Source organism: Drosophila biarmipes, chromosome 3R (genome assembly GCF_025231255.1).
Source record: "Drosophila biarmipes strain raj3 chromosome 3R, RU_DBia_V1.1, whole genome shotgun sequence".
Classification (NCBI taxonomy): domain Eukaryota; kingdom Metazoa; phylum Arthropoda; class Insecta; order Diptera; family Drosophilidae; genus Drosophila; species Drosophila biarmipes.
In genome coordinates this window covers 11111137-11137969 of record NC_066616.1, presented here as the reverse complement: position 1 = coordinate 11137969, position 26833 = coordinate 11111137, and the positions used below count along the sequence as shown (strand labels likewise).

The 26833-nt window shown below is 41.1% G+C and overlaps 1 protein-coding gene across 4 annotated transcripts in view; it reads left to right on the top strand.

Annotated features, from left to right (window-relative positions):
- The window catches only part of LOC108032122 (protein tipE), a 36881-nt gene that overhangs the window by 4090 nt on the left and 5958 nt on the right, over positions 1-26833 (top strand). The window lies entirely within an intron of this gene.

Here is a 26833-nt window from a genome sequence, read left to right as displayed (position 1 = left end):
GATATTACTGATAAAAAACAATGAAATAGCCGTTTGTAATCACTGGAGCACAAATCCATTCCTGGCATAAGTCAAAATCAATAAAGGATATTTTGATGAAAATATGGAAGCTTTGGCTTTCCTGGTTTGAGCTCTGTGTTGATACTTATAATGGTTGTGAGAGATTAACATATATAGATTTACGGCAACGCATTTCTATACAGCTTTCAAAACGATTCCTGAAATTAAGAAATTCTTTTCACAACCCATTTATAGGAATACTGTGTATTTGCTTAAAGTGAATTATTATTATTATTATTTATCTATTATTTAGGATTGGTTAGATGCATTTTAAAGAAAAGAAAAAAATTGCTTTTTTAACTCTTAGAACTTTACTCTTATAAATATTATATTTTTATTTTAGGCATAAGAGGAAAAACTTGTTTTTGAGTACTTTGTAAGCATTTCTTCAAGCCAACTTCCTCGCCTCATAAACCGGCGACTTTCCAGCTTTTCAATTATATTATTCAAATATACATGAATTTAAAGCGGTTTTTCTTCTTCACGTACACTTACGTTCATTTCCTTCTTTCGGCCAGTGGGTTAATTTGACAAAACTCCCTCAGCAGGAAGTTCCTTCCTGTCTGCAATATTTGCTTTCCTGGCGTCGGCGTAATTTAAATAATTCACTAATGACAGTTTTGGCGTGTGTGTACGCAGGGTGTGGGAGAGTGTCGGGGGCGGGGACGTTGGAGGGAGGGAGGTGTTGTTATTTTGGAGTAATATGCGGTCTAAATAATTTATAAGACCAGGCGTCGCATGTATGTGCCACCCTGCACCGCAGTCGAGGCATTAGGGCACGCACCGAGCACGCACCACACTGCGTATGATTGATATGTTGAGCTGTTGACAGAGCCGTCGGTAATGGAATGCGAGGCGCTGGCCGGGGGGCGCGCCGAGTTTTCCGGCACACTGACAATTACATTCGGCCATCAAGTAAATGGAAAACAAAGGGACATGCTTCAACTCCACTGCCAGCTGGTCTTTAATGTCCTGATTTATTGAATTCCCTTCGAATGGCGGCATTATCGAATCTGTGCCATTGTTTTGCCTTCCATTTTCCTCTTTCGAGGAAATTTCCATCAGTTCTCCGTACTCATTGCACATCGATTCAATCGATAATGAATTGGTGGTCTGGCCCCCAGCTCCTCCGACTGCGGCTCCTCCAGCTGCCCCAACTGCTGCCGCTCCTGTCCGCCCATTCACTTGGTACGTGCATTATTCAAATGTCATGGCAGCCAGGGCGCACTCACATGCCAGCCTGGCCGGGCAATTTAAGCTCGCCGAGAGCTCCCCTCTCCAACTGCTCGGCTTCAACTGGCTTGGCTTGGACTGGCCCAGCGGCTCCACCAATTGTCGGCCAAGTGCGAGGAGTGCCAGGAGTGGCTTGCCCTGCAATCCTTTCTTTGCCGCACAGATCGCCGAATAATTGCCGTCCATAAGCGACCTCCGATTGCACAGGTGACCCCATTTCGCTCAGGTTTTACACAAGGAGAAAGTACCCAAATAAGTACGTTTCACAAATATGGCACGTTTCTGTAGCACACTTATTGGCGCATTCAATAGCTCACAAAAGGTTGAGTTCTTTATTAACAAAAATTGAGTAAAATACCCCATCAAAAGGTAATAATGATGTCTCTATTTTTAAGTATCTTGCCTACGGTTATTGACACGAATTTTATTTTAATTATATATTATTATTGTGGTAAATTTTCATATTCTAAATACAATTTTATTGTACATAGTCTCAAATAAGTGACCTTAACATAAATCTATTTTTTTTAGTTCTTTACTTTGTAGTCTCTTTTTTGTTAGTTACCAAAAAAATATAGTATTTTTAATTACTTTTAAATGTAATAATAAAGAATGGAGAAGGTAACAAAGATGTTCCGCTTTTTGTTTAGAAAATGGTTTATTATCAGCCAAGAAGTGAACACAACTTTAACTAAAATCCTACATTTCTGCTTAAATGGATTAAATTCATTCGTCTTTAAGACAGAAATTACAAAGTCTGCTTAGAACCTGAATAGTAACTATTTTCGAGCGCTGTATAAGCGAGTCAAAAGCAATATTGGATGTGCGAATAAGTCTTCGGACAGCTGCAGGTGCATGTTGAACACATTCTCCCACAAAAAGTTTCACTTGCAAATTCCTTGGCCGGCGGTGGCGGTGGCGAAGGCAGGTGGTGCAGAAACGTATCTAAAGCGCATATTTTAACTTATTTTCAACGGAAATCACTAATAACAACAGTTGAAAAAGAGCTGTTGAAAAGTTGCGAAACAAAATGGCGTCAGCTTTAGCTATCTGCTATCTGGCATGCACACTCACATCCAGTGCCCACCCAAGCCACCCCCTGGATGTGTGTTACATAATCAGCTTACCTTTCGCTGATGCTTTTTCTTGTCGCTGAATCCGACTTTGTTTCGCAGTCACAGTTGCCGCACCGCTGGGATTTCCAGCATATCATTCACACGGCACTTGGCTAAAAACTCTTCTGCGATTCGAACAATATGCAAAATAAGCTGCCAGTTAAGTGCAGCAACAAGGCGAAAGAAGGAGGTAAATACGAACAGTTTCAGCACATTGCCGGTCGGCTAATGATTATGGGGCAGCATTAAGCCACTTTCGCACGTTGCCGCCGATTTCGAGTGGCAGGCTTTCCAGCACGATCTGCATTAGCGGCCACTCAATCACTTGGCCATAACGCAACTAAATTGGAGCCAATAAAGCCACCGAATGCCCCAGCAACTAAGTAGACACGACACACGGAGTTAAAAGGCAAGTAGACTTGGCCAGGTCAACACAGAGTCGATGCAGAGGTACCCAGTCACTTTACTCGGATTAAAATATGGCATTCAACAGATGCAAAACTAATCTAATTGATTTAAGCTTTCCGCAAATAAGGACGAAATTATTGCTTTTTCTCACCATAAATCAAGTCAGCTCCATAACTATTTATGAACAGCTTTCCATCGTCGTAACTAGAAACGGTAATTTAATATATTAATATTCAAAATGTTAAAGAATACTTTTGAGCGAAAGCTTACTAGAAATATTTGTACTATTTATATGAATAGTTTTTTGTAATACTTATTTTAACCATTTTTAATTTAATAACTACTTTTACTCCTTGTTTTTGCTACTTTTTTGTACTCTTTATTTTTGCTACTTATTTATCCCTACTTAAATATTTAATGTTACTTTACATCTTTATTACCAAATTATTTTAAACAGAATCCAGTGCATCATTATAAATAAGTTCCATAGTACCGTTTTCAGTGAAAATAATGTATTTTAATAGAATTAATTTATAAATTGGGCATTGAAGGTATTTATACTATGACAAATGTCTATAAAAAATGCCATTCAACTTAAATGTTAGCTATAAAAAAATAACGGGCAGACTTCTGCTTAATTAGGAAAATTTTAATTAAATGCAGTGCCATGTGGTAAGTGGCTTGGCCATAAAAATGTGCAGCCATAAAAAGTTTCATCTGTTTCATCTGGGGATGATTAAATCAAAAAGCTTGAAAAGTGCGATTTGGCTAAACTAGCTTCATGGTTTTGTGGTTCCCCTGGCGAGGGTATGGCCACCATCAGCATCTTCTTCAAGTGCAGCTCAAACAAGAGTTTAAGGGTTGAGCAGTGGATGGGGGAGGGGCTTTTGGGGTCGCAGGGGGTGGCAAAATAGTGGGTGTGTGGGTGTGGGTGTGGATAGAAATGGGTGCCATGGGGGAAATGCTCCTAGTGTGGCCTACTTCTGTTTCTGCTTTTGCGGCTGCCTAGAAGCGTTTTTCTTTGTGAACGGGTGTGTGTGTGTCTATGCGAGTGTGCCACTTTGTGCTGCTTTCCCTGCCTTTCTTTTATTTTATTTTTTATAGAAAAATCAATTTTGCTCCTTTTATGAACATCCCAAGCAGCTGAGAATGCAGCGAAGTCACGTCTTTCATTTTCCTAAATGATTTTTTACGAATCGTGCGTTTTTTGCTTGCCAATTTCGATAGGCTTCGGTCAGAAGGAGATGTTTTGGTCGCCAGTATGTATGGCACATATATGCATAGGCCTACAATCAATCTTTGGTTCACCTGTTTCGCCCCCAAAGAGCTCACAAAATCACATGTGGTGCGGCTGGCAGCCGTCCCCAATCTAATGACAACAACAAAGGCCTCTTGATTATTGCTGAAATGCTGTTTAGTTGCGGACAGATGTCCGATTTCTGCGTTTCGGCCGAGTGTCACGTATCCCTTTTGCAGGATGGAAACAATGGTGGCACAAAAAAGCGGATCCACAGGCCCAGATATCAAGAACCAAGGACCATTGTTGTAGACCCCTATTTTTTATTTATCTACGCCGACAGGGACTAGAGAAGTGCAAGCTATCTCAATCTCGGACCCGCATACACACTTGGCCATGTGTATCTACAAGATGCGCCAGTCACCCTGAGTCGACACGCCCACAACGCCCCCTAATCGATATTAATAATGCGCAGCATATGAATGCTGTTCAATAAATTTCCATTTCTTGCTCGGCTCGATTGGAGCTTGGAGATTGGCTGGCTGTGGCAGCGAGTTCAGTCGTCGTCAGTCAATTCAAGCAAATCCCCAGCAAATCCCTACGCCTCCTCCATGGCCATTCTTCCCATTTGCCAGTTCCCAGAAAAGTCCGATCCGCCGAGTTAGTGGAGACGTTGCAAGTGCTTCATTAATAACATGAGCACACAGACATTCCCCGGGGAATACATATTCATGAAGGCTCTTACGTAAACGCTAAGAAGTTTCTGTGTCCTAACTATGAATCCGGAATGATAAGGCAGGGAGCCGGGGTTCCGAGTCCTTATTGAATCTCTTTGAGTTGAGCGGGGAAACCCAACGCCAGACGTAGAGAACTTCAAGTCCTGGAATTTCTCAGAGCTGTCAGCCGGATAATTTAGGAGTCGGCATAACTGAGCAAAGTTTTCAGGCGTCCGACATTGCACAATCCCAGCTCGTGGAAAAATATCCTAGCCCATACATATCTGAAGGGATGCAAGCATTAATACTGCACTTGAGGCGGATATTATCTAAATTTGAATATGTTATTAAAAGGAATTTATGGCCCGCCAGCATACTCATACTTTTTGCTTGGCGGCCCTTAAAGATGAGGCATCTCATAATAAATTGCTAGCCCACACACGCATTCGCTAGGGAGGATACGCCAACTCGCACGAGTACAGATGAGTTCGCAATAATAGAAGATTCTTAATGAAGAAGTGTTTAAAATTAATAAAAAAAACGGGATATTTTTTAATACAGAAAAAATGCTTTAACGTACCTTTTTTTTAACAATTTTACAAGTAACATAAGTAGAATTACTATAAATTAGTTTAAGAAAGTAAAGCTCCATGTCCTTTGTTTAGGAAATCAAATTATCTTTAATATTAACTTAAAGAATTTTCCCCTTTTTCGAAATAATTAAAAATAAAAGCTAAAATGTTACAAATTAGTCTTCGTATATTTTCCCATTTAGTTCCTATTATTTCGCACATAGCTGTATGTCCTTTGCCCAAGGAAACGCGTGCCATTTTTAATGGTCAGACATTTGGTTTAATTCGGCTGTTAGGACATCATTTAAGGGACACCAGAATGTTCCGACATATGTGCCGAGTTAAACGGCGAGCGAAGCAAAGGTTTTTCTCTTAAATTTCCCAGAACGTAACGCGAAATTGGTAGCTTCGGGGAACTGTATTTAAAGCTCCCCTTAATTTCGCCAGATTATCACGAAAACACTTTGAATTAACCACATTTAAAGTTTTAACTGCACATTAAGGAATTCCGTTTTGAGTCCGCCCCACTCTGCCACACCCACAATTGCAATTAAGCTGCCAAATGTAAAGCGAGCACGAGGATTCGCTCGAGAGGAGCGCTCCACGGGGCGTATGAGTTATTATGTGAGTGGGGGTGGGCGGCAGGAGCCCCTGTTCATCTGTTAGTTTGTCTGTGCCTCTGTGTGCTCGTCTGGGCCCGTGAAGCAAACAGGGCAGAAACAAAGCTTTTATTCAAAGCAATTCACGTATATAAAACATTTATCTTTATGGCCGTCTTCAAGTGTAGTCGTGTCTACGTGGAAAAAGCTGGGGAAGCGAGGAAAATGAGAAGACCACGTGTGTTTATTTTGGTTTAAATTGTCAACAATGTCACATTGTTTGGCACTAATTCGGCCGCAGAGAAGATTAAATTTCGAAGCCGTTTCTTTCGCAAATTTAATTACAGCTGCGTGTCCTCTTGCCTGCCATTGCAGTCACTTCAAAGTGCTGCTGCTTCTGCTGCAACAAGGACATGCAGCAAAACAATTTTTGTTGACAATCAAGTGCAGCAGAAGGCGGCGAGAGGAGAGAGCAGCGTGCAAGGACATTCAGCCAGCATAATGCAACAAATTTCAATGAGAGACCACCTGCCGCCAGGCCAACCGAAGAGCCACCAAATGCCACCCAAAGTCACCCAAAGCCACCCAATCCGACCCACTCGAGAGTCCAATGAAATGCCTGGGGTGTGGCCTCGGTCACGACACGTTGCACTTGTTGTTGGCCGTGTTTTTGTCGGTTATGTTGCCGATGGAACGGCTGCAGCATGGTGGTGCTGCCTCCTCCGTCCTCCTGCTGGTGCCTCCTCCACATCCGTCAGTGGCAGGACGCGCCGGCAGGAGCAGCTCAGCTGGCACATCCAGCGGATATTGTTGAGCCACAAGGCTGATGGCGCCGATCCACCCACACTGTCCGCCTCCTGCCAATCCATCTAGTCACTGGCCCATCCAGCCATCCATTCATTTACTTTCGGACAGTCCATCATGCATTTTTGGGCCAGCTGTCGCTGTTTTAATTTCGTAATTACAAATCCCTTTCCATCCCTCTCTGGGCTCTTGGCCCGCTGCCAGAGGCCATTTTCTTGCCAAGCATTTGTCGAGGATCCGGCTTGCCAATATTTTGCAATGATTTCTGACAGTTCTTGCGGCCGGCCCCAGCCAATTATCAAAGCCTTAAGGATGTTTGATTTAATTAAACCACACAAAAACACAAAATGGGAGCAGCTCAAAACTAATTACGAAATTCCTCGCTCGTCGCTTGCCAGTGACAGGCAATTATAGCAAAAAGGCATATTTTCGTAGCAGGACCTTGCGGTTCGACTTTCGAAGGCTCTCCGAATCGATATTCACTAGTTCAGATTCGTAGAGGGAAAACTGCATGTGTTTAGACCAAAAGTCAGAAGAAAAAAATATATTCCAAGTAGTAGAAACTGTTTTTATAAATATTTATACATTTGTTTTTATTTCGTCGCCCTTTAAATATATTTTAGACTTTGGTGCCTTATAAAATCATTTGAATAAACCACCCATAGAGTTATTCCTCTGGGAATTACACAAACATACTTTTCAATTATATTTTTTCTGGCACTCTATCACAACTTTTTTACGGAGCATCATAAAAAGTGCGAAATTGTGAACATATGATTGCAATTTCTCTTAAAAAAATATATTTCATTTGCCATGGCAAATATGTCTGAATGAAACAAAAAATCAATTTCAAAAAGGCAAACCAGTATTTTGGCAGCCTTTTTGCTCTGAATATTTACAAATAAAATGCGCTGGTTGGTTATTATTACAACTTCTGAATTTCATAAAAGTATTTGCAACTGGATAGCGTTTTCCTTGTTATTTTTTGCCTACAAAAACATTTTCAATATTAAAACCACTCCAATGAATTCCATTCGGATTTAAGCCCACAAAATTTAAATAATTTATACAAGTACTTAAGCATTTTTGCTCTCATTGCCCGAACCGTGCAATTGCGAACAATGCTCGACCTTTTTGCTGCCCGAAGTGTCTTTTTACATTCATTACACGATCGGGCTGAGCTGCTGCCTTATTTGCCGTCCCTCCAATTTGTTGTCCCCGAGGACAAAGTGGGGTGTGAACTGCCTAAATGCCGCCGCTTTAATAAGCGTGTTTCACCGGATATTCCAGCGTTTAACGCCGGCTACAAATTGTCGGGATTGCTCCGTTCTGTTCCCTGCCGCCCTCCGTTTCCGTTTCTGTTTGTGCTCCTCTTTTTAACAATGTGACATGCTGCCGTTGTCCAGGCAGATCCATATATTTTTATCACAAAGCGTTCCTTATACCCTTGTCCGCTAAACTCTGGAGGAGCCCTCAGTCGGGCTTACACTGGGAAAACATATGATATATCCTACAGGAAAGAATTCTTTTGGAGAAATATTTATCGGTATTTATTGAAAGGCTTAAAAAAATTTCCCCACAATGTTATAATGTACCCAACATTTTAAAATCAGAATAGTTTATGAAAATACTACAAAAAAGCAATTAAAAAAATTTTATATTTTACAAAAAAAAGCATTATAGCACATAAACTTTTTATTAATCACAGTTTAATAAGTAAGATATATCCTATATAGAATAGAATCTACAAAAAATTATTTGTTATTATATTTCTTTAAATTGTTTTTAAAATTACAACATAGTTATGGAAAAGAGATATTTTTTTAGTGCCAATGTAGTAGTATAAAGGACATTTTATAATCAGGAAAGTTCGTGACCAAGTAAGATAGAAAGATTACAGAAAGATTTAATATAAATAAAATGTTTTATATATTTATTTATTATTTAACTATAATCAATAATGATTTTTACTAGACTTGAAAGCCGTTCTTTGCTTTTGGTAAATATTCCAACAAAATGATAAATTAAAAATATAAAATAAACAAATATAGGCTGAAAATCAATTATCTCTGTATATAGGCCCGAAATTTATTACTTAATTTGTTTGTACGCATTCATGGCTTAAATATTGGCAACACCTTTTCCCATTTGTACCTCTTCCTTTCTCCCCGTGTAGGTGGGTGGCCGGGCCAGTTAGCATGTAGCTCACCTAAACAAGACGAACATTTGTATATTTCACAATTTCCGCTTCTGTTCCGGAACGTTGTCGCTTGCCGTTGTTCGTGTCACATATTTTTTCGCCCTCCCCCTTGGCTTCAGTTTTTTATTCGCCTTTTTTTGCTGGCCTTTTCCCTGCGACATAGGAAAACCCCAGCAAAATGGGACATTCGGGAGCTTTCAACGCAATTTGAAAGGACCCGCCCCCGCAATTTCGCATTGTTTGTCTGTGCGGCGACTTTGTCAGAACCTCGCTCCAAGTGCAACGCGCCGGAAACTAAAAGCACCCAACAAGAGGAACAAAAAAGAGGATCCTGACAAACATGCAAATAAGTCGACATCGTTTCCAGCGTGTCCATGCTAGTTCTCCCCCGCTATGGCAATCTGTGGGGCGGGCAGCGGCAAAAACAACATAATAATTTCTTAAAAGTTATTGTGGCTGCCCGCTTTTGCTTAGCCGCCTTTGTCTAGGCACGGACCACCCTAGACCGCATCCGAAACCATCCGCCCACCACCTACTCACCTGCCGAGATTTATGGGCTGCCCCCGCAGTCGGCTTTCAATTTTCCTGAAACCTGGCAGAACGCAAAACGCATCCCTAGGAAAAACGCCCGTCTGGCAGGATGCCTCAACTTTTTGTTTGCTTTCGCCCCGACCGGTTCGCCTTTGTCTTTCGGCCTTTTTAATGAATTGTTGTCGCTGGCAAAGCATTTTGTAATTTATTTAATTAAACTTTTTTCGCTCTTTTCTGCACCGCTTGAGACAAAAGTTTCCGCCTCGTGCTTTTGAAGTTTCCGCGAAATGATAAATTTGAAAGGACAAACGGAATGGATGGAAAATCACAAAACAAACCTGCGAGGACAAAGGCTAGGATTTTTTGAACGAAGAATGATATACACTAGAGGATTTTTCTAAACGTCCTTAGGTTTTTATTTCGTTCGATATATTGGTTACTTAAAATCTATAATCTTTGTAAATACAAATTTATGCTCCATCAATTTAAAAAAAAAATGTTTATAAGTAATTGTAAGAACTTGATGCTGATCAACCCCACCTTTAACCTAGCCATATTCATAGTTTAATAAAACATCACATGAATTTTGTCCACTACCTCTAGATTTCTCTGCTTTTCATTTGGCTTATTGACATTTTAAAAATGCATAAAAATATTTACCAGAATTTCATGCTCGATAAATATTAATCCATTCGTTCTGCTTGCCATGTGCAGCATTTAAAAATACATCACAAGAATTGTGAGAATTCCAGGCACGCAAGTTCATCATCTAATATTTATTGCTCTCTTAGGGGAATCCCCGCCCATTCAAACTCAACACTGAGTAAATGTCACATATTTTAACAAGGTCTCATAAGCAGTCAATCTCGAGAAAACCTTAATAAAGAACAAGGCTTGAAGACTATTATTTAGTAAAGGATTTCCGTCCCTCTTGGAGGCTGACGAAGAGTTTAGAAAACAGTTGGGTCCACTGGCAGGCTGGACAAAGGCAGTCCCTTTGGCGAGATTATGACAAATGTGCCAAATCATTTGTCTAATTTGTGGACCCAAAACGCTGAATGGATGGGAATGGGGACAGCACCGAGAAGTAAAGACCAAAATTGATTTGCTGCAGGGGCAGGGGCGGCTGGAAATTACAAAGGCGATCGGAATCCGAATCGAACTCAATATCCCGGACCGGAGGACAGGATGTGGCCACTGTGGGGCCGGGTCCTTGGTAATTTCACCCGTTTTATGTGGCCAATAAATGTTTTATCTTCGTATCCAAATTGCCGCCAGCTGCGTGCATGCGTGCCGATAAGGACTTTCCCCCCAGCCCTGCCTTTTTCGATCCCCCAGCCCAGAAACGATGCCAAAATTGGTGGCACAGCCCACCAAGGCTGCAGTGCGTCGCTCTGGCTGCCGAAAGCAAATCGATTTATTGGCCATTAAGCCCTGGCATTTGCCACTAATATTTCAGCCCACTTGCAGTGGCCGTCGGAGCAAGGTTTATCGCCTTAAATGTGTAAAATAATTTCGCTGTCCTGCGGCCGAATTTGAATGTATCTGAGTGTATTCGGTATCCGTGTCTGGATCGCCGGCCATTATTGTTGTTCTTAGGCTGTGCGTGACTTCTGCCAGCTCCTTGCATTTGGATTACGACTGCAAATTGCCTATTAAAGCCGCAGAGCGCCCCCAGCAGTTTCACTTTTTGGTCACGTTCGGGCTTTTAATTTGAGTTTTAACAGCTCGCCAGACTCTTTGGCCGCGCCAGACAAATGAAAACGCAATTAAATCATCCTTATTGAGCCATTGATTTAAATTTATCGCTTATTTTTAAGTATTATGGCAGACATCAAACGAGCGGAGAAGGAATGGGGATGCTCTTCATGTTGAATCGAGTTTTAAACGGGATAGAAAGGATACAGCTGTTAAATAAGCAATTTATAAAAAAATAAATGTTATACAATATTTCTGAATTTTTTTAATTTCGCAAATGCACTTATAACAAAAATATTTCGTATTTAAATGAAATAGTATTATTATTTTAAATAAATTGTACCGTTAATATTAAATAAGGTAATTGGTTTAAGTGTTGATATTAAATAGAGTAATATTAATATTAAAAAAAGTAATTGGTTTAATATAATTGGTTTTAATATGGACAGATAGGGAAAAACAAAATATCTATCTAAAATGTATCTATTCATTTATGTATCTATTTTTCTGTCTATACTTTTACCTATCCTTCTATCTATCTTTCCCTCTATCCAACTATCCATCCATATATCTATCTATCTATTTTTCTATCTATCTATCTATCTATCAATCTATATATCCATATATCTATCTACACATCTATCCATATATCTATCGATCCGTCTATCAATCTATCTATATATATTTCTATCTATCTATATATCTATCTATCTCACTATTTATCTAGCTATTTATCTATCTATATCTAAATATCTTTGTCTATCTAGAAATGAAATATTGTATCTTTAACACTTTATAGTATACATATTTACCCTAAGTACTTTCTATTTAAAAGATACAAATATTGACTTTTTGCCAGCCTTTAAAATCCGTAATCTAAGTATACTTGTTTAAATAAATTTCCATTAAAACTCGGTAAAGCTGCAAATTGCTTAATTGTTGTGCAACCTTTTTTAAATTTAGACTTACTTTAGTAGTGCTGTGTTCTGATAATTAACACCATATAAATCAATTCCCGGTTAGCAAGCCCGCACACCATTTGCATACACACACAGCTTAAGCGGTTGGCAAATCGATAGACTGAATATGAAGTTAATACCGGAAAACAGGCTCCACAGGCTGTAAGTTAATTTTGGTCGCCCATCTCCACTCTCGGTGCTTAATAAATGCGTATCCATGTGGACGGGGCATCAATTATGATGGCTTGTCAATTAATTGAAAGCCAATCGGATTGCATCGGACGCAATCCTCTGGGACGGAGCAGTAGCACTAATTGGGGTTAATAAAACAAACAATGAGTCCGCACTGAGCGGGGCTCATCATGGGAAGCTGATCGGATCGGCAGAAGATGGATGCAGCTCTTGATTACAATTCAATGGATGAAAAGATACAAATTGAAACTGGCCACAGATCAAGGGGTTTTTGGAAAGTATTTAAGTGCCGTAAGCAGAGGTAAGGCTGGGGCTAATGAATTAAGCAGAACACAACTCTTTGGGGCTGGATTAGCCACATCCATGACGAGTCCTTGGCAGTTCTGTGGAGGCCTTTCCCCAACTCCCCTTTGCACCATAAATCTCTTGACCTTGCCGGACATTCGGCACGTGTCGAAACCAACATGAATTCGCAATGGCCATTTGTCGTCACTCCTTGTTGGCCGGTCCATGGCTAAGCCGCTAAGTAGCTTTCCCCCGAAATCACCCTGAAATTCGGGCCTAAATAATTGATAAAGGTGGTCGGTAAAATGATGAATGTGCAGATTGAAAATGGATACTCAAACCGAACACAAGCGCCTCATCGCTGATTAATTTTTAAGCACGAACAAGTGTCAATATAAATGGATCAGTGGGCAAAGTGGGCCGACTCTCGCCCATTTCTGGCCGACAATTAAGCACTTTCATCGATCGATTGGGCTTCGACCTTTCACGGCAAATTGCACATGACAACTGAAACTTGTCAGCCGCCGCTTGTCCGTTTGTTTGGGAGTGCGTATGTTTGCGCGTGAGATTGACTTCCATTCGTGTGAGTGGCGAAATTGCCTTTGCCTTTATTACATCAATATTTTGTTATAATTAACCTGGGGACCTGGGGCCGAGCGCAATTTACGACATAAAAATATAATTGAAATGTATGGCATGCGTTTTGGTTGCTTTATTATGTCAATTTAAAGCCGGAGGCTGTAACTCTGCTTTTGATTTACACTTATAAACTGGATTAGGAATTGATTTTGGTATAAATTTGACAGGATTGATTGATTTATAAGATATAATTTTAACCAAAACTTTAACATCTAGACTCCGAAAATATTTTTAAAATTCAAATATACAAATAATATATTGTTTTAAAACTGAAATCCTTTGCGACAAACTTACAATCTGCAGTCTGGAAATATATACATATCAAATCCAACATTCAAAACACCTTTTGTTTGGAAACTAATGTATATTTATCAAATATACAATATTGCTCTGTTTACAAAACTTTATAAACTACGTCCCAACCAACCATTGAAATTAATTTCCATTTGCCCACTTGATAAAGCGGGACTTACGCGCTTAATCCCCTGCAAAACGCAACTCCGCGAGCTCATTGAATTAATCTGCAACTGTCAAAGGCCGGAATTAATGGTCAGGTTAAGTCAACATTAATCTGGTCCATGTCAGGCGGAACTCCATTCGGCACTCCGCAGCCACATCGGAGTATTGTGGCCTAATTGATTTGTTACCGGACTTTCTGACTGACTTTGGGCTGTTGGGTAATTGACATGTGCCTGCCAGGATGCCCAGGTTTTGGGGAGGGGAAAAGTCGGGGAAACCGTAAAAGATTCTATTTTATTAACCCGACTTTAATATCATCAGAAACGAAAAGAATCGAAGGAGAGCGGGGGAGAAAAGGCGAAAATCAACTTGCCGTGTGGAGTTTTCGCGAGGAGGAGTGGGAAAATCAATTTGTATGGCCTATTCGGGTGGGCGGTCAGGTGGATGGGTGGATGGGTGGTGGGTGGCAGTGGGCCGCTGAGTTCCGGAAAGTTAAGTTCCCGCTAACATTGGTCACCTTTCTCGGGGGCGTTGAATGGGGCTGGCTACTTAAGCTCGTAACTCGCAGAGCTTCACACGAATCGGAATTGCCTTTTGCTCTGTTTATGGACATTGTTGCCATTGCTGTTATGGCCTTTTGTTGGCTTACTGAAGCCCAAGGCTTTAGCAAAGCCAGTTGCCAGTAGCCAGTTCACTTGAACTCGATTTCCCTGCCACAACAGCACACATGCATAAGCCATATACTTATAGCCAACGACAAACCGTGGAAAGTCGTGGGGAGTGCTGGGGCTTTCTGGGGGTTCGGCTGTTCAGGAGCCAGTATCCACTGGTCACACATGTGAGCGGAAATGGTCAGTCATATGCCGTGCAAGAATGTGACATGTGGAATAACTGGCGATGACCACAACACAGCACAGCACAAAGTTGCCCACTCCCATCCCATTCAAGGCCCCCAATTTATGCGCTCTTTACTGTAATTGGCAGGGCGCCGCGAATTTGAATGCAATTTATTTTCCCATGTTTGCTTTACATTTTCCCCATTCGGCGTGTAAACAAATCGTTATCGCTTCGAAAGTGGACTTGAAAGTTCCTTTACACTTCACGGGTTAAAGGCTTAGAGTACATGTGGGTCTGGCGATTTAGTTTTCCTTATTATTTTTTGATTCTTACAGAAATATTTGTTTTTTAAATAAATGGTACAAATTTTATTACTACCACCTATTTTCATAAGTATTAAAATTATCATATCATTTTTACTTCAAAAGCTGTTTAAAAGTATGCTACAAAAAGGTACCAAACCAATTTAGTTAATTTTTATATATATTAAAATAAGCATACTCTTTATTACTTAAGAACGCAATGAAATAATAAAATTGCATGGATTTTTAAAGTAAGCATAGCTCTTTTTACTAATGCATTTTAAAAGTATGCTATTAAATATTCAGATGGAAAGAATTTAGCTATAGGTATACTTCTTGGCACCTTTAATTAACTTTTTAATTTTTTTTTTTTTTTTTTTTTTTTTTTTTTAATTAACATCTTTATTTAATATAATCCAGGAACAGATCTAATTAAAGCCTTTAACCTAAATGTTTTCTTAAGTAAATAATCTCTTAATTATAAATTATAATTAGTTTTCAACTTGGTATATAGGAGTAGATCCAATTACGACTAGTTTCAAGTAAATAATATATTCATATTAGTCTCTTAGGAGCAGCCCAAAATGTCTTCTTTTGAGCCTGCGAATTGGGATAGCCCCCTGTAATCTCCGGGCTAGACGATTACGGTGAGAAACTTTTTAATAAAAATAATAATTTTTGCGTTTAAGTAGTAACTTTTCTGATAACTGTTCTCTACCCTCTTCAATGTCTTTTTCATCCATTTTCTCCTTACCGGAAGAGCTTTCTTTTTTTCATAACTGACCTTTTCTTCATTGTATTCGCTTATTTCACTTATGCACCTCCGCGGCAGCTGCATTATTCGACTGTATTAAGGCAAAACCCCCAGGTAGCAACCTGCCGAACCTCCGATTCCAGCGAATAAGCCCCCCACTTTCTTCCTGGGTCGGTTCCCAAAAAAAATGTCAAAAACTGAACAATAAAATGGAAATGGTTGTACAATATTTGTTTTGCGTAATAAGTTTTTCTAGCTGCCAGAGGCTGTGTTCTGTTGTGCTTATAAATTTCACATAATTTATGCAGATCGACGTTACGTGCAGCAGCCGCTGGGCGGCGAAAAGGGGAGGAAATAGGGGTGGTAGTGGGTGTTTTGCGGGTGGGTGGCCATTGTGAGGGCAGTGGAGCATTTAACATAGAAATAACAATAACAATTTAACAAATTGTCGCCATTGCTTTGGCTTTTTCTCCCTCTCGCTCGCTCACAGCGACTGAACGTCTAGCCGAGCAACAAAAGAAATTTACTCGCAATATATTTTACTTGGCTTCCTGCTCTATATACGTATGTATGTCTATGTGTGCATGTAAATATATATGTGAATTATTTGCCTGCCTAAAAGTTCCTCAAACTGTGTGTGTGAGACTGTTGGTGTGTGTGCTTGTGAGGGGAGGGGGTGGACGGAAGTGCCAGAACATGGGCGACAAGGGGGAGGGCGTTCGAGGGGTCAGGGGTCGATGTGCGGAGGGGCGGTGGGCGTAGGGCGTAGGGCGTCCACCCACGCGACGAACGCCCCAACACTCGACCCTTGGCACAAAAGCTGGTTAGTCAGCCAGGCGACTCCGCTGTGTGCCTGTGTTGGTTACTGTTTCCCTGTGCTGGTGCTCGCATGAGTGTGGGTGTGACTGCGAGGGTGTGTGTTTGCTGGCCATACACACAAAAAAGCGATGAACTCATAAAAAACTTATGAAACTAATTTTGTTTTGCTTGCTTTTGCTTTTTGCTTTTACTTTTGGTTTCTGTTTTTGTTGCTATTTTGTATGACCTCTACAAGTTGATTTTTGGAGGGTATAATGAGCTCAGGAAAGTTCTTGATAACACATGGTTTTATAAGTTGGGAATATTTAACTAGCTATTTGGGAACCCCAAAAGTTAAAGAAAGATGGGAATTGTCCCTTTAAGTATGCAACATATTGGTTATTTTGCCTGAGGCGAAAGGGTATTTTTTATTCGCAACACCTAACATCTTCTCTTTTTTCTGCATAATTTAACTTTTGCCTTTGCTTGGCAATCCAGTCGGTAGAAGTCGCGCCGCCCACAAAAAATATACATACCCTCTGTCTTTATTAATGGTTATATTGGACTAAAATAGTGATACTTTTTCAAGATTTTAAAAATATTAAACATTCAATTAACAAGAAAATGCGAAAACCCCAAAAAAACACGGAATACACTACGGTTTTGAAATCACCCTTCAAATGCGCCTTAAATTAGGCAATGAAATCATATACTTGGTATTTCGTCGTCATTAAATATAGTTGCATACTTATGAGATCTTCTTAAAGTTATTCAAATTTTTAAAAATAGAAATTAAAGAAATGGGAAATACATATCTTCAGTAAGGGGATAATTAAATGATATGTATGGTTTTAGGAAAGACTTGGAATTTGATTAACTCTTTAAAGAAAAAGGGATTTCAGTAAACTTAGTTACTAAAATGCAGCTAAAAGTATGCAGTGAAATAAAGTACCTTCGCAGTCTAGGTATATTGTACGTACTTTTAAAAGCTTCTTGAGTAAATTTAGAAATATAAATCACATGTACCTATAATTACGGAACCATTCAGTTATACATCTGGCCTCTATTGAAACATCTACCTGTAATCCAGCAACGCTTTGGAACTTTATAATTAATCTCTTGAAAACGAAAGGTATTTTGGGGTCCTCACTGCAAAGGACTGTAAACTTTATGCTTGCCAGTGGCACAGTGGCACAGAGAGTTGCCTTCGCCGACGCCAGCGCCGTTGTCCTTTGACTATTTAACTGGCCCCGAGACATGCCAATGGGTGGGTGTTCTATAATCGCTGTGTGTGTTGCTGTGCGAGTGTGTGATTGTTGGCTCATCGCTGGCTTTTGCACGGCATTTGGGCATGGCCAGGCCAAAAGCGTTTTCCAGTCGACTTTTTGTTTTGGCCACTCGCTTGGCTTTAGTTTCGCTGGTTTTTGCTGGCAATGAAACCGAAAATATAAAACCAAAGCGTCGGGCGGAGAATGAAAAATCAATATTATTGCAAATTGGCCTGCGTAGCTGGCATGTAGCTGGCGATTCCCTTATCCTTTCAGTGGCTGCAGAACACGGCATGTGGTGATCCGATCCCCTGTTCTCCGTCTCCTTCGCATTCGTATGCCACATGTCTTTTTGGCCACTGTTGCTATGCGATGTTGAGGGATGGATGGGTGGAAGGATGGAGGGAATCATAACCATGGAGACCGTACGAACCATCCTTCTGCCGCTGGCCAACGACGTGTCAGCCGTGTGTCCATGAGCGGAATACTAAGTGACCGACTCCCGTGCAGGACTCAAACACATACTCGGAGGCAGTGGCACAAAAGGCGCCGTCAAGCGGAAATATTGCCATACGCTGCGTATGAGCAATGCGTAATTTTAAATACATTTATGCGCAATATTCTCGATTTATTCGTTTTGGCCCCTTTGCTTTTGTCCCCTTTTGGTTGTTTTACTGTGCCAATCGCTTGCAAATTGCATAGACGAATTTAATGATGCGTGCCGAACTGGGAATTTTGTGCACTTCGAGCTGCTTTCGATTGAGTGCCTCCCGGAAAGGTCCTTTGGGACCGTTTCTTTTTCCCTTTACAACGTTTCCTTAAATGGAGAGTTGGGTAATAAATAATGAAGTAATTATTTCTATATTTCAGCCACTTTATACTCTTTAGGCTTTGGGCTCCTAAAATATTACGCAAAATTTTTTTATTGTTTTTTGATAAGCTTCGGACAATTAAAAACACACAGCTAATTTTGTTAAGGGTAACAGTCAGACCATACTCAATTAAAACTATTTATGGAAGACTACATTTATAAATCAATAATCAAAATAATCTAAAATTGAAAAACAAAATAGTGTATATTGTTTATATTCATAGAATGCAATAGAGAAAAGCCATCAAACCCAAAAGAAACTCAGTTAATTAATATTGAAAGTGTTATGGGTCAGTTATCAGCTATAATCCGGCAAAAGTTGACAAAGGTTGGCCTAATCCTACCATATAAGCCCACCCCACAGACACCCAAACCATTTCTTGCAAAGATCTCATTGTTTTGCCTTGGCCAAATGGCAAAGCAGGAAAACTTTTTAATTAGTAAGTCCCAATTAAAATGCAAAATGTAATATTATCCCTGCGTGCCCATCTTACTACCAATTATTCTTCAATTTGCTGATTGGATTAGGATGCGAAATTGAATTAAGTTACCGCATTAACGAGATAGAATCAAGACGAGGAAAGCCATCTGGAGGGGGATGGAATCGGTTTTGTGGCAATTAAAATGCTTCATAATTTATTTTTCCAAATAATTCCATTAAGAGGGCAGAAACCGAAGTCTGATGAGATGGATTCTGGCCGGCAACAATTCCAAAAGAGCAGCGTCGGGAAACGCAAACTCGGTTAGATAGAAATCAGCGGGAGAAAAACTGCTCGAAACTTTTACCACCAGAGGACGGGGGGTTGGGGTTCGGGCTGATGGAAAATCTGGAAAACTCAGTGCAAAGTGAAGCGCAAAAAGCAAAAGCATGCCCCGCCGTAAGGACACGGCGGCTGCTTTTAAGCACTTTTATGCTGATGCTGTGATTTTTTACAGCTGCCATTTCTAGGCGGCTCCTCCAACTTTTGGGACGAAATGGGGATGGCGTGGTATGGGATCCGATGGAATGGGCTGGTGATGGTGCGTGTACGGTCGTCGCATCTTCGACAAGTTGGAGGGATATGACTATGACGCAAGTCGATGGTCGGGTCGTTAGGCAAAACGAGTTCCAGCGCTACTATGCCAAATGATGTTTGACTACGGCAGCAGCTGCTCCCCATTTTAGAGAGGGCCTGGCAACCGCAGCTACGAGTGTATATATTGAATTTTGTGGTAATTACAAGTAACTCACTTGGGCTCCATGACAAGAGAGTTGCGCTCCATCGTCGTCCTTCCTGCGCCAGGAATCCCCCGCACTTTCCCACATACACATCGCCAGACTCGTGCTCTGCATACTTTTTGGCGCCCGAACTGCTGACTGAGTTTGTTGACTCGCCTACTCGTAATTGGCAACGCTTCACTTGGCCCACTCCCGTTCCCGGCCACAATGTTTGCACACACAGGCCCGAAAAGCCCGCCCTGCATTGATAATAGAAATGGGTTTAAAGTTGCCAAACAAGTTGTGGAAATATTTCTATACTTTTTGGGCAAACTTGTGGAGGCCCCAGCGTCATAATGGGCGAATTTTTTTATTTTTAAAAGAATTTTTACTGCAACGGCATCTTTCTTGACATACAACAGGCATTTGATAGAGTTTGGATCCCGGGACTACTAGCCAAAGTCAAAACAGCGCTGCCAGCCAACCTGTTTGAGCTCATCAGATCGTTTCTCACAAACAGAGATTTTTGCGTCCAGTCCAGCGACGCAATCTCTGCAAATGTTGCCATTACAGCTGGCGTTCCCCAAGGAAGCGTCTTAGGACCGCTACTGTACTCCATCTTTACAGCAGACATCCCCAAGCCAAGCTATGAAGAAATGACCTACGACAACAGCAAAATGCTGCTGGCCAGCTTCGCTGACGACGTCTGCTTTCTCAGCTCCTCGAACAGTGAGACCGAGTCTTCACAAACGCTGCAAACCTACCTCAACGAATTCGAGAAATGGGCCACGGCGAACAATATCAAAATCAACGAAAGCAAATGCGTAAACGTTTGCTTTACGTTACGCCGAAAAACAACTCCGGTGGTCCACATTAATAATGTGGACATAGAGCAAGCGACTAAGGCGAAATACCTAGGCCTCACACTGGACAAACGCCTAACCTTCCGAGAACATATTGCCAGAGTCGTCAAAATGTGCAACCTAAAGCGGAACCAATTATTCTGGATGCTAAACAAGAAAAGCAAACTATCTCTAAGATGCAAGCGGCACATTTATCAACAAATCATCGCACCAACTTGGAGATATGGAATCCAAATTTGGGGAGTGGCGGCTGCGTCCCACCGAAAACGTTTCCAAACCGTCCAGAACAAAACATTAAGACAAATCACTGGCTGTGAGTGGTTCGTTAGCGGCCAAACGCTTCACAATGACCTAAACCTGAGTCTTGTTGAAGACCAAATATCGTTCTTCTCAAGCAGGTACAACGACCGTCTAACTGCCCACCGTAATCGTCTAGCCCGGAGATTACAGGGGGCTATCCCAATTCGCAGGCTCAAAAGAAGACATTTTGGGCTGCTCCTAAGAGACTAATATGAATATAGTATTTACTTGAAACTAGTCGTAATTTGATCTACTCCTATATACCAAGTTGAAAACTAATTATAATTTATAATTAAGAGATTATTTACTTAAGAAAACATTTAGGTTAAAGGCTTTAATTAGATCTGTTCCTGGATTATATTAAATAAAGATGTTAATTAAAAAAAAAAAAAAAAAAAAAAAAAAAAAAAAGAATTTTTATTGAACCCTATAATATGAAGTTTGACTTTTCGAAATTCCTGTGTGATAGTTATAAAAATATATCTTCTTCTCATAACAGAGTTAGTGGTTTGGCCTTTCAAAACGGAGTGACTTTTGTTCTAATATAATAAATACACAATAAACGTTTATTAAAATAGGAATTTTCCTAGAAGCTTTAATTTAGAAGTCACTTAGTTGCTTAAGTTTTTCAAAAACTAAATGAAATGAAAGAAGATTTACCCGTTGAAAGTGCACAAACGATGCAACGTGACATGGCCTACACATAATCCTTTAATGAGTCCCTTCCCTTGTCCTTTAACCACTGCTCCTCAGCTCTATTATGCCCCTCCCGGCGGGTCCTTCCCAAGACTCCAAAGAAGTAAGCCGCAATAATTGAGATAAAAATGTGCAATTAGTGAGGAGTGCGCGTTGGCTTCGCAGCTTTAGCTGCGGGGATTTTACGCAATTTACGTGGCCAGCGAGCTCAGCAGGGAAATGGTTGGAAAATGGGAAACCCCGGATGCGAGAGGTGCGCCTTGGCTTTCTGCCATTTCTGTTGTGTGGTTTGCCCGTCAAAAAAATGGAAAAAGGAAAGCGAGTGGGGAGAGTTTTGCCTTAAACGCTGCATTAGCACCCGTCCGCCCGGTTTTTAAGGTGTGGTTTGGGCCAGCGGCATGGGAAAGCGGAAAAGCGGAAAACTCGAATGGCGGAATGCTGACGCTTTGACTGCTCCGCACTGCAGGCTGCAGCATTTCCCGCAACTTTCGGTGGAAGCCCCGTTTGGGAAACGGGCACCCGAACACAAACCCAATCCGAAACCCCAGCTCTGCGGTGGAACTCTGGTTTGCCCTGTGACCCGTGCGTTGTGTTGTACTCCTTTTGGTTGTTGTTTTATTTATTTGCCGCTTGGTATAATCTCAATCGCAGCACTGGAGCAGAACATGCTCTATTGCAAGGGGCAAAAAAAGGAATGAAAAAGAAATACAGAACGGAGGCCATATAAATATAATAAAATAAAAGGACACCCCCGGGGCCGAAACAGCAGCAGCAGCGGTTATGGAAATAAATATTTGTTAATGTTTTATTCACTCAACTGTTATGGCACATTCGTTTGGGAAATATTTCATATTTGCTCTTTGCACCCACGCCCCCAGCCACGGCTGCCAGGCCATTAAGCCCCCGAAAAGCTTAAAGGATACGGCTATGGAAGTGCATATAATTCATGAGTGGGTGATACACACACTGCACCAGTATACACTCCAGTTTCGCCACGAAAATCAACACAATTTAGCGCTGATCCAAATCGATTTAAAATTTCAGGCACAGCCACGGACTTGAAGCCCCGAGTTCATAACTAAAATGTGTAATCCATGTGGAAGTGGTTTTGGCTGCTTGCTGCCGCTGTCAGCGTGTCTGTGCGCCAAACAATGGCAATCCAATTAAAATGCAAACTTGATTCCAATCAACACATTTCAATAATCACATTACGCATACGCCGCGTTGTCTCGCACAGCCAAAGCAGCGAATTCGATTTAACAATTAGGAGGGCTGCGCGCGGGTCTGGGGTGCGGCGTGTCACGGAATGATTTCATTAGGTGGATCGGCCGGAGCGCGGGAAAGCAAGTGCCAAAAAACTGAAACCGAAACCCGAAAACCAGCAATCGAAATGAGTCGCGAAATCAATGCGGGAACGGCAAATAAATCATTTGACCGACCTTTTAACGAGTCCGGGCCAAAATTAAATCCGTAACCGAAAGTCGGCTGAAATGATAGCCTCCAGGCCGCCACTCAACGTGCCTTTCAACCCGGCTCGGTACTCAGCCTGCGAGTGGAAGTCACATCAAAGGGAAGAAATATGCGAAAAATTGCGAGACCTGGTGATTGAGCTGTGAGCGGAAATTAATCAACGGAAACTACATTTCTGGCTTTCCACGGGGTTTCCATTTTCCCTTACAGTGAAAAAATACTACTAGCCTTTGAATGCACAAAAATCATTAACATCATTAAATAAGACTCTAATTACATTTAGTTTTCAATGTAGAAAGTATATTTTTCATTTAGCTATTACACATTTATTAATATAATTTGTCATCTTAAAATTGTTACTTTTATAAATGATCATTTTGTTATAGAAAAAATATGTAAATACATTTTAAATTTTTGGAGTATATTTAACATTAAATATTTAATAATATTTTTGAAAATTTATATTATTGCTTTGCTTTAAATGGATAGCTCGTGGTTTTCTTCAAAATTTTGGAATTGCCTGTCCATTTTACATTGTTTATTTAGTCCTTATTTTCCTGAGAAAAACTCAAATGCAAAATATTTTTTCCTCATTTTTAAATGAAAATTGCTATCCATGGCACAAATTCATTTTTAAACACAAAATTTTCAAATATTTGTGTTTATTTAGTTCTGAGTGCCACTTTGCCACCGGGCCTTCCTGTCCTTCTGGTTTCCTGCCACATCGATTGCATTTACACTGGCCGACGCCAGCCCATCTCCCAGCATCGGGCGTAAGAAATGTTTATTTGCATAAATCCTTTTCGGCCAGTCTGATTTTTCTATTCCCCGAACGGAGCGGTGGGATGGGTTTATTTATGGCCAGCGGGCTAGACATCACGTAGCTGGTTTGATTAATGGCTGCCCCTCTGCCTCGTGTCCTGGCCCTTGGAGAAATGGATGAAATGAGGAGAAAACCGAGAAACTTTTCACTACATTCGAAGAGAAAAGTTTGCGAGGACAGATGATGAATTGTCGGGCTTCGGCCAGGGCTACTTAATATCAATGCCCCCGTTGACTTGGCCAAGAAACGCCCCTCTTCATTTGAGTTTCAGCCTCTTGTTTGAGTTCGCCTCGAGTTCCCATGCAAGTTGGCAATTGAATTGGGCCACGCCCGCGCAAATGACAAAACAAAAGTTAGCAACGCCCCACTTGTTTTTGGCTTCGAAAATGCAGCCCCGGCTTTTGTTTAACTTGGGAGGGGGCTTCGGTTGGAATTGATTTGAAATGTCAGCTGGCGGTGACCTACGGGCCATGTACAGCTGTCATTGGAAGTGTTCAAGGTGGGCGGTGCGCACATACACACGCTGCATATGCATCTCCCGGGCCGAAGGACAGCGGGGCTCAACAAGTATCTAAAGCACAATGTATCTGCAGTTGCAGTGCCTTGACACACAAAACTTTTGGCCGTCCATGAGCCAGTCACGTGCCATCAGCAGCACCGCAAGGAAAAGCCTAACCGAATATTCATTCTAGCTGGGGGCGGCAGGGGCGGTGGAAGAGGGGAGCCGCAGCTTTATGCAAATGCAAATTTCGCATCGTAGGGAGGGGAGGGGCACTTCTCAATTCGCCAGCGACCTCGACGCACCACATTTCGCCATCAACTCAGACGCCGAGGACAAGAGCTCAGCGCTTTCATTTGCATTTAAAGTGCTGCCATATGGCCAGCAGCGCGGCTACATCAGTGGGAGGAACAACACCGATATATCCGGATATCCCATATATAGGTACACCCACGTATGCACACCACCCTCTGAGAATCGGAGGCACGTGCCCAGGCATACAGAGGCTGTTAAAAATTTAAATACCCCTCGCAACCGTTTTCCAATGCACTTTTTCAGTTTTCAAATACGCCCGCACCTGGCTGTTAGTCGTCGTTTTTCGCCTTTGACTTTGCCACCGGCACAGAACAAAATAAATGGATATTCAAACTAAATAAACAATTCTGGAATTCCAATTAAATGTTTTCTCTTTTCGTATGTTGACAATATTGAACGGAGAAAATTGAATGTTCAACTTGCAACATTTTTGGATACTTTACAAAAGGATTACAGACATTTTCAAGGCTTATATATTAAAGATTTTTTTAAGTTGGATTCTGCTTGCTAAGTATTAAATCTGATGAGTCAACTTAAATTGAAAAATATTAAAAATTAGTATTTTATAAAAGGTTGCATCAAGGGGCCTTAATATCTTAAGCATATTTACCAAATAGAATATTGAATATGATGGGATAGTCTTCATAAATTTAAATATATTACAAATCAATATTTTACAAAAGACTTACAAACTTTTTAGAACATTTATACACATTTTAATAATATTTAATATAATGTTGCCTGCCAAATATTTAATCTCAGCCAAACCAAAGGAGCCAATCTAAATTGTAAAGCACACTTTTAAGAATTTCGTGGAATACAGAATTTCGTTTTGGGTAGGCAAACTTTTGCGGCCATTGAAAGAATTTGATTTTATCAGTAGAAAGTTTCGCAGACGAACGAAGGCGGTCAGCGTGGCAAAGTGAATCTCGAAATGGTTTGCCAGGCGCCCAGATTTCCCAGTCAACTGGGGCGCCAAAAACTCGAAGTTGTTGCTGTTTTGAGCTGACAGCCAAAGCTCGTGTCCTCTCAAAAATGTAACTAATGAGATTTTAAGTTTCCCCCAGTCGCCCCACCTCCGCCTGGCACTTCAGTTGGTTGTGTGGGGGTGTGTTCTGTGTATTCCGGGTGTTTGGAGTGTCGACATTTGTGTTTACTTGTCGCCTGCAGGCTGAGGATTTGGATAGGAGCCGAGAGCCTGGCTCCGACCCAGCTGCCAGGGCCCAGAGTCCCGAGCCCGCAGCAATCTGACCTCTAAGCTGGCCCTCACTTTCGCACCTTCGAAAACTGTCCGCCTGCCAGCTGTATCTTTATCTCTGTATTTGTATCTGGACACTGAGAAGAAATACTGTCGAAGTTACTATTATATTTTAAATAGAATCATAAGTTCATATTTCAATAAATAATTTTAAAAATTCAATTTAAAAGGAATATATAATCAAAATCACAAGTGTTTCATTTTAGTAAAATTGAATTATATTAAATAAATTATTCCTACTTATTCGAGAATAAGCATTCTTAAAATCAGGCAGAAAGTATTTTCAGGATTGTTATTCAAACTGAAGAGATTATAAAATGAATATTTTTTTGCTTTTCTTAAAACATTGGGCACAATCCGCCTTGTCTAACTTTAGAGACTACGAAAAGGGATTTGATAATTGTTTTTAGAGTGTATCTTCAGTTTCGCTGCAATCTGCTTGTAGTATTAATTTTTCCCTGTGCATCTCCGCCTGTTGTTGCTTTCACGCGTCCTTGCAGCGCCTGCGACTTGTCAGCAAGGTTTGTGGGACTTTTGGCCAAATGAAAATTTAATGTACCGTGTTTCGGGTTGGCCGGCCTATCCCCCAGTCGCCGGCAAGGCGTGCGCGTGTAATTTAATTTACACCGAGCATTCAGCACGCCGCAGTGTCAGTGTCGCATTTTCAAATTAAATACGCTGCGAAGTTTTGCAGAGCTGCGGACCAAGGGCCTCTGTCCTCCAACCACCAACCTCCAGCCCACCTGCACACACCTGTTTGACCTGGTTTCGGCCTGCTTTCCACTTCGTCTCGGCCAAGTGCCGCCTTCGGCCATTTCTCACTGCCAGTTGGCATTTACATTGCTTGTTGTCGTTTGTAATAAGCTTCCTCTGG